Source organism: Symphalangus syndactylus, chromosome 9 (assembly GCF_028878055.3).
Source record: "Symphalangus syndactylus isolate Jambi chromosome 9, NHGRI_mSymSyn1-v2.1_pri, whole genome shotgun sequence".
Lineage (NCBI taxonomy): Eukaryota > Metazoa > Chordata > Mammalia > Primates > Hylobatidae > Symphalangus > Symphalangus syndactylus.
The window spans coordinates 25,220,652-25,228,889 of NC_072431.2; the positions used below are offsets into that span (position 1 = coordinate 25,220,652).

Here is an 8,238-nt window from a genome sequence, read left to right on the forward strand (position 1 = left end):
GAAAGGCAATTGGGTTAGTTACTAGAGAACTTGAATATGAGGAGAGAATTTTGGTTTCTTTTGCTTTAAGACAGAAGATACTTCACAAGTTTAAATGCTGATTAGAGAGAATCAATGTTCCTACGTACAAAGAAAGGGAACCAGAGCAAAGATGGAGGAACTAGCCCTAGATGAAAGAGGGGGAGGAAAAGTGGGAGTCAGAAATGTACATAAAATGTAGAAGGTACAAAATAAGACAAGACGAGTATGGATGTCTTTATACCATATGCTGAGTTGTCACTGGTATGGGAAATGACAAAACATGGAGTTGAAGAGGGAAAAGGAGGAAGTCATGGAAATACATCCTAATAAAACCACTGGCGGTGCCGTAGGGCATGTAGGCTTGGCACCAAGAACATTATAACACAAATATTATGGTAAACACAAGAGGCATCCGTGGCTATGAGATTAATGATAGCCATAAGCCCCACTCAAGTTTCTTGCAGGGATGACACTACATGTCACTTAGCAGTATGACGAAACTCAGTGGGGGATTTCCAGAAGACAACTCCATCTCAGCACAGCTGCAACTTTTATAAACCTTAAAACAAGCTCTCCCTTACAAGAACAGGCTTAAATTCCCTTTGTGAAAGAAACACCTGGAAATTGACTTAGATTGCATACAGGTATAAGAAAGGAAAAGAATCCCCCAAATTCTGAAAATGGTCTCCAAATGGAGACCCTCCTGGTCAGCTGGTCGTCTGACTACCTGATTATATCTAGCCCATGCCACCAGCCCGCTCTTGTGTCTTGAAAAAGCACTGCCAAAATAAACCACTGGAGTGGCAGATGGTGTCTAAGACCAATCTTTCCCATGAATCAGACCAAAGAAGAGAAATTGCCCCAGGGGAGGCTGCTTAACCAAGACTGCCTGAGACCCCCAATCATGACAAACATCTAGAGTCGACCTGAACTATTTATTAAGGAAATAAATATTTTGGTTTGACACTAACTCCCTTCTTCTTTAATTGCCCTTCCCCACCCCCATTTGTTGGGTACTCAAGCCCTAGATAGAACGTTACAAAAGTGTTAATGTATCTATTGAAAATTTGGTATGTTCTATTTAAATATGCTTCAGGATCCTTTAGGACAATACATTTTACTAATGAACTTTATGAAAAATATTTAAAACCATGAGAAAATGTTCATCATTTTAAAATGTACAAAATGCCAGCATATAGCATCATTTCAATTAAAAAAATTATTTCTAATATAAATAGTATTTTTGTGTTGTGGCAGTGCTGATAACTTTATTTGTACATATTTTCAGTGTTTTCTAAATGTCTACAAGTATTATACTATTTGTAAAATAAGACAAAAATATTAGCACATATTCATAATTATTGCCTTAGGAAAAGCATCTTGAGGTAGACTTATGTGGATCAAAGTGCATTTGTTTATTTGCTACACATTACCAAATTTTCTTACAAAAATATTGTACAAATTTAAGATAATGCTAGCAAAAATAAACATTTATTATGAAGAAAGCACATGTGATTCTTAAAAAGAACTTCAAAGATCATGGCAAAAACAGAGCTAAATCAATCAGTTAAAAAAACAAGGCGTGAAGATTTTCATCTGACCCTCCTTAGTGGCAGGGGGGCCTCCGAAGAGCAACTCCCAGCCAGTGAGGGACAGAAGATGGTACGTAAATAAGCTAGCTTTCTTGCTCATTCATGGAACAACTCTGAGATTAGGTTCAACACAGTCTCTCAGAGGGTCCCCAAGCAGGATTGAGCCCAGTGGTGATCTACTCAATTAACATGCCCGTTGCTGGCTTGCCTCCTTTCCCGGGCTCACCTTCCTACTCCATGACTATGCTTCCTAGGCTTATCACCTTGCAATTACATCCTGCCTCAGGGTCTGCTTTTCGGCAAATCCACTGTAAGATATCAGGAGAATCACATTATAAAACATACGTTGCATTTTTGTGTCATCATTTTTATTTTCTGTTTCTGATCAGGGAAGTTAAAACAAACATCTAATTATTTCTAACATTTAACTGAGCCACTACTATATTCCTAGCACTGAGCTAAACATGTTACCTGAACTGACTTGTTTAAATCTCCCAAGAAATGCTAAATGCAATGCAGAATTTAGAAACAGATAAATCCCTCATCTATTTATTCAACTAATCATGAGTACAAATTGTGTGGAAGGCACACCACTCCATGAAGACAGACCTTGTCCTTATGGAGCTATAGAACAGTGAGGACAGCTATAGAACATGCGTGCACGTGTGTGTGTGTGTGTATGTACATATGTTACATTTACGATGGAATACTACTCAGTAATGAAAAAGAACAAAACCATGTCATTTGCAGTAATATGGATGGAACTGGGGGTCATTATGTTGAGTGAAATAAGCCAGGCACAGAAAGACAAATCTTTCATCTTCTCACTCACATGTGGGAGCAAAGAAAGTTGATCTCATGGAGGTAGGGAGTAGAATGACAGTTACTAAAGGCTGAGAAGGATGTTGGGGGAGGAGGGAGGAATAAACGGAGATTGATTAATGAGTACCAAACAGTTAGGGGGTATAAGTTCTAATGTTTTATAGCATAATAGGGTGACTATAATTAGCAACAATGTATTTTATATTTCAAAATACAAGCGGAGAGGATTTGAAATGTTTGGAACACATGGAAATGATAAATGCTTTAGATGATGCCTATCTTAAATACTTTGACCTGATCATTACACATTCTATGCATGTAAAAAAAAATCACATGTGCCTCCTCAATATGTACAAATATTGTGCATCAATAAGAAATTTAAAACTAGAAGAAAGATTTCAACAGTTGGAAAGAAGAGGAAAGGCATTCTAAGCAGAGGCAATAATGTGAGATGGGAAGGAAAGGCATTCTAAGCAGAGGAAAGGCATTCTAAGCAGAGGCAATAATGTGAGATGAGCATTCTAAGCAGAGGCAATAACCTGAGATGGGAAGAGCTTAACATTTCTGAAAAGCTAGAAGATTGTTATAGGTGGACCATGGCAAGCAAAGAGGACAGCAGCTTGCCCAGAAGCTGGGGAATCGGGAAGTTGCCAGATCATGTGAAGACTTGGGCTATGAAGAATGCTGGATTTCACATCAATCAGAGTTCAAAGCCACTGAAGGATTTTAAGCAGCATGATTGTTTTTGCTGCTGTTTTTAAGCATATTTCAGTTGTGGACTAAGCTCTTTGTCTAGTCTTAGACAAAGAAATGTGTTAAGTCTCCTAACAGAGACTGTAAACTGCCTCTTGGAGAGTCAAATATGGAGTACAGACATTTATTTGTTTCTCAATGCGTTGGCCCAGTTTTAAATGTTTGTTTGTAACTAACATCTGGATTTCCAGGATTTCTGGAATGATCTTCCAGGAGCTCTGTGAAAGGAGAATATCAGGCAATGTTGGTTGGCATTTCCTATGACGACAATCTGCAGTTGTGTTTAGATGGTATGTCCATTCTCCAGATTTTGAAGCTCCATATTTATCATGGAGCTACTGTATCACTGAATCTAACAGAGTTACAGATTTATGTTACCATCTAGTCTTTGTAGGTAACTTTGCAGTGCCTGCATAGTAACCTTTGGTAGAGCAGACTTATGTGTCTTTGAGTAAGCTAGTTCCTAAATTAGATTATAGATTTTTTTATAGATGATGTTTAACAGGCCAGCTGGGGGAAATAATGGAGAACAGTTAAGAGCACAAGTTTTAGATTCAGAGGCCCCCAATTCTGTAAGAAGCCCCAACCTACAGGACCAATTTATTTCCTATCATTTGTCTTCTAAACGCAGCACTCTTATCACCCCTAGGTATTTGACACTTCTCTATATGCTAACATTTTCATGCCTTCCAAGCCTGTACCTTCGCTGTACAATTAGGGACGCTCAGTCAGATGAGGCAACAGAGGGTGAGTAAACACTGAGAAGCTTGCTGCTGGTATACTCACACAACTGACCCAAAGCAGAAGTCAGCAGGAATGGGAGCTGCAACAAGTGAGAGTGGGAGAATCGACCTGTAAATGATTAGACAGGATGAGAGAGAAGATGGGCAAGACAAGAAGCTAGGACCACAGACATTACCAGAAATATTCTCAGGTCTGGTAGTACAAACAGAAATAGCAGACTCTGTGAATAATCCAGAGATGTGGTCTGGTAACATTGATATGCTTTGTCCTTATTAACTACAAGTTGATAAGGAGCAGTACTATGGACTGAATATCTGTGTTCCCCCAAATTCATGTGTTGAAATCCTAGCCCCCAAGGTGATGTTGCTAGGAGGTAGGGCTGTTGAGAGGTAATTATTAGGTCATGAGAGTGGAGCTGTCATAAATGGGATTAGCACTCTTACAAAAGAGGCCTGAGAGAGTTCTCTCGGCCTTTGGCCTTGTCAGGTTACATTGAGAAGATAGCTGTCTACGAATCAGGAAGCAGGGCTTCACCAGGCACTGAATCTATTGGCACCTTGATCTTGAACTTCCCAGCCTCCCGAACTGAGAAATAACTCTCTTGTTATTTACATACCACTATTCTATGGTGTTTTGTTATAGTAGCCCAAATAAACTAAGATAAGTAGATAATAGCAGATAGCAGATATGGTTTAGATGGTATCTTAAGACTTTGAGGTAGATTTCAGGTTCTTAAATTGGGGAACCCAATCCCTGATAGGTGGTTTGAAGTCTATTAATGTGAAATATAGTAATAAAGCCTCATTAACAACAGGGACTTGGGGAAGTGGAACAGAAGGCTTAAACTTCTATTTTCAGATAAAATGGTATATCCTTCAACTTCCTATGACCATGAGTTCAATTGTTTTGATTTTTAGATCCCACAAATAAGTGAGAACATATGATGTTTGTCTTTCTGTTCCTGCCTTATTTCACTTAACATAATTATCTTCAGTTCCATCCAAGTTGTTGCAATTGACCACATCTCATTCTTTTTTATGGTTGAATAATGCTCCATTGTGTATGTGTACCACATTTTCTTTATCCATTCATCTGTTTATGAACACTTAGCTTGGTTCCAAATCTTGGCTAGAATTTCCGATTGTAGAACAATTGAAATAAATGACAGAATTGAATGTTTATTGAATGTTTTTCTTTCTTTTGAGCATTTTTAGGCTCAAAAGAGATAATTATAACTAGCATGTGCATCATTTTATAATAATTACAAAATATGTTGGCATATATTATTATTATTACCACTGCATTATATAACTTGAACATTTAGTGGTACTTTCTGGGTTGTTTTGCTTTTGCTAATAATAAAAACAAACTACAGTACACACACACATATTTTTCTAATCCCATTTACTTTATTTTGTCATGCTACTTTTAAAATTCTGCTACTACGTTCCATTTTACATACCTTTAGTACTCTCATATATATAATAATTATAATTATTTATATAATTAATTATATAATATTAGTAATTATGAAGTTTATTTTCTGGAAAATTTTAATTATTTTTGTTATCATCCATAGACTTGTAAAGAAAATAATGCCAACTTTTAAATGATTGATGAAATATTCTTTTTATAGTTAAACATCATTTTTTATCCAAGGATGCCAAATGTTATAACAATAATTTCAGAGGCTTAAAATATTAGGAAATGTTAATAGGCCCCAAATTGTGTACAGACACATGTGCATTGGAGCTTTCAAGCAGGTTCGCAAATACACTCATAAGTTTTACCCTTGCAAATGATTCTGACATATCTTTTGTTGGTCTAGTCACTCTCCATTATTACGCTAAGCAAAGATTACCTTTGTTCTGTATCTCAATTACAGAGCACGAAGAAGAGAAAACAGAAAACATCCATTGAATCCTCTGCCTCTGGTAAAGTATGGCTCCCAGTATGCCTCCTTCAAGAGCATGACTGACCCAATTACTAGTATAAGCAAAAGGTATAATTTTTAAATATATTTACTTGAATGAGTCAATAGCATCTGATAAATCATGCAGTGTAAATCAGTAAGATATACCTAAATTAACTAATATACCAGGACACACCTCCCATCTAACCAGCCTTGAAATGTAGACCAAACTGTCAAATCTATAACTTAAAAAAAAAAAAAGGAAATAAATTAGGGCCTTGCAAAGTTGCAGAGATATTTAGGATACGTAAACCAGATTAAGAAATCAAACAATTTATGATCCTTACTAAACCTGCAAATTGAAAAACATTAACATCTTCCTTGGCACAACATCGTTTTCAAATCTATATGACATCGCTTGGCTCCATTTTTAGTCAGCATAATTTTGGCTTCTATTCTTATATGGATAACAGCCAAATTCATCTGTCTTCTATGTCCAATCCTAGCATCTTTGTTTAGTTCCTCGACTGAGATTCTGTTTTAAATAGCCTGAAACATTACTCTAAAGAAAGAGATTTTCCTGAGCGATTTGAGGTATCTTTGTCAAATCATATAGTTATCATCTGAAGCTTTGTTTTCAATTCAGAGGTTCGAAGAGTGTGGCTTTCTTTCTATAACTTGCATAGAGATTTCCATGCCTCCTTTCACCAGAAATTGCTTTGATTAATATAATTCTCTTTCTGCTATTATTTCTTTTGCTAGTCACTGCCCTCTTTGATGAATGAAAAATGCAGGTGCTAGATTTCTTAGGAGGGCTAGGTTTGAGGGCAAAGTGTGCATTCCTACTGCCACAAATTGCTTTTAAAGCTTGAGTTTTTACATGTGTTTATAAAAGCCTGGAAGATTATTTTTCAGATCTTGAGCCTGTTGGCCAGCAAATCCATTCCTCAACCTTCTAGTCCCTGAAGGCTAGTTACCTTGGGCTCCTAGGCCAGCTGACTTCTGTCTTGGGTCAGTCAATGGGAGATGGAAGGTGGAAGATAGAGGGCAGGAGGAGGGAAGTGGTTAGAATAACCCTCCTTAAGCAGTTTGTCTCTTCTGTGATTCCAGCCTCCACAGTATATGGCCAGCATAGTTGTATCATCAAAGGTGACCCCGGGTGTAAGGATATTGTTAATCTGCAGGTCACGCTATTCTTACCTATCGTTTTCAGATATTGCATCACTTTGCAATTAATTCCTTGCATTAGATTCCCTTTTCAGAAAATTCTTGAAGTGGATTATGTTTCTCTGGATAGATCCCAGTTGAACAAGCATCAATTCTTAGCTAAATATAAATGGAGAGATTTTAACTTTAACAAATTTATGACTGGCACTTGCAGAAGAGAAATTTATGAAGCCTATTGTATCATCTGAATGAATGCTAATCATATATTTACAATAAAAGTCGCTGCTTAGAAAAATCCTACAAAAGTATAAAATAATGGGATTGTAATTCAGAAGAAGATTAATTGGACTTGATATTTAGAAATATCATATATTAATTACTGAGACATTTAAAATTTGTTAGAAAATAAATTGAGATGTTTGTAAGATATTCCTATATGGTATGTAAAAGCTTAGTAAGCTTTTCTAATTTATAGAGTCAGTTTTTGTGTTCAAGCAAATCTCTCTGAATTTTTTCATCCCAGGAAGAAACCCCCAATTGAACTGATGTAAAACATACACAGTGGCGATGAATTATAACCCAGTTAAAACTGGATCTGAAAGCTGAATAAAAGACATGCAAAAGCTAAAAATGCCTATGCCTAATTAAATCGTTATTAATAAAATAACTGGATCCAATTCCAACAATATGGGTTTTTCTTTTGTAACTATTTGTTTTCCTAATTTGGCTCCTAATAATAAATGTTATTATATCACAAAAGATCACCACCTTTTTAGAATGTAACACAAGTAAATTTAGTACTCTTAAGACCTAGCAAGAATTATTTCAAAATAACGTAATACCCAACGCTCTCTGTGAAGTAAAGGTTTTGTTTTTACTTTTGTATCTGTATTTTACCCATGGAATCATAGATTAATATACATTTTTGTCACCCCTTATATATGATTCTTACATGTCACTTATATATACATACAGTCACATTCAGAAAAACATTTCAGAAGGAATCCCTTACTTGGTATTTCATGTGGAAGAGATAAAGTTCAAACACACAGATATAATATGCAAAGTCAAAGCAAATAGAAAATATGGCCAATTCCCAGGATGACTCCCTTCTGGTTACCATCAGTGTCCTGGATGGTTAAAGCAATGGAAAGAAGCAGAGGGATAGTGCAAATAGACCTCATCAAAATGTTGCTGTGACGTTGGGTTTTGTTTGTTTGTTTGTTT

At 36.3% G+C, this 8,238-nt stretch overlaps 1 long non-coding RNA gene across 1 annotated transcript; it reads left to right on the forward strand.

Moving 5' to 3' along the window:
• Positions 1–3,976: 3,976 nt before the first annotated feature.
• Positions 3,977–7,640, forward strand: LOC134731406 (uncharacterized). Its single transcript, XR_010113631.1, has 3 exons — positions 3,977–4,122; positions 5,818–5,934; positions 7,535–7,640. It is a non-coding gene; the product is annotated as an uncharacterized lncRNA (long non-coding RNA).
• Positions 7,641–8,238: the final 598 nt, after the last annotated feature.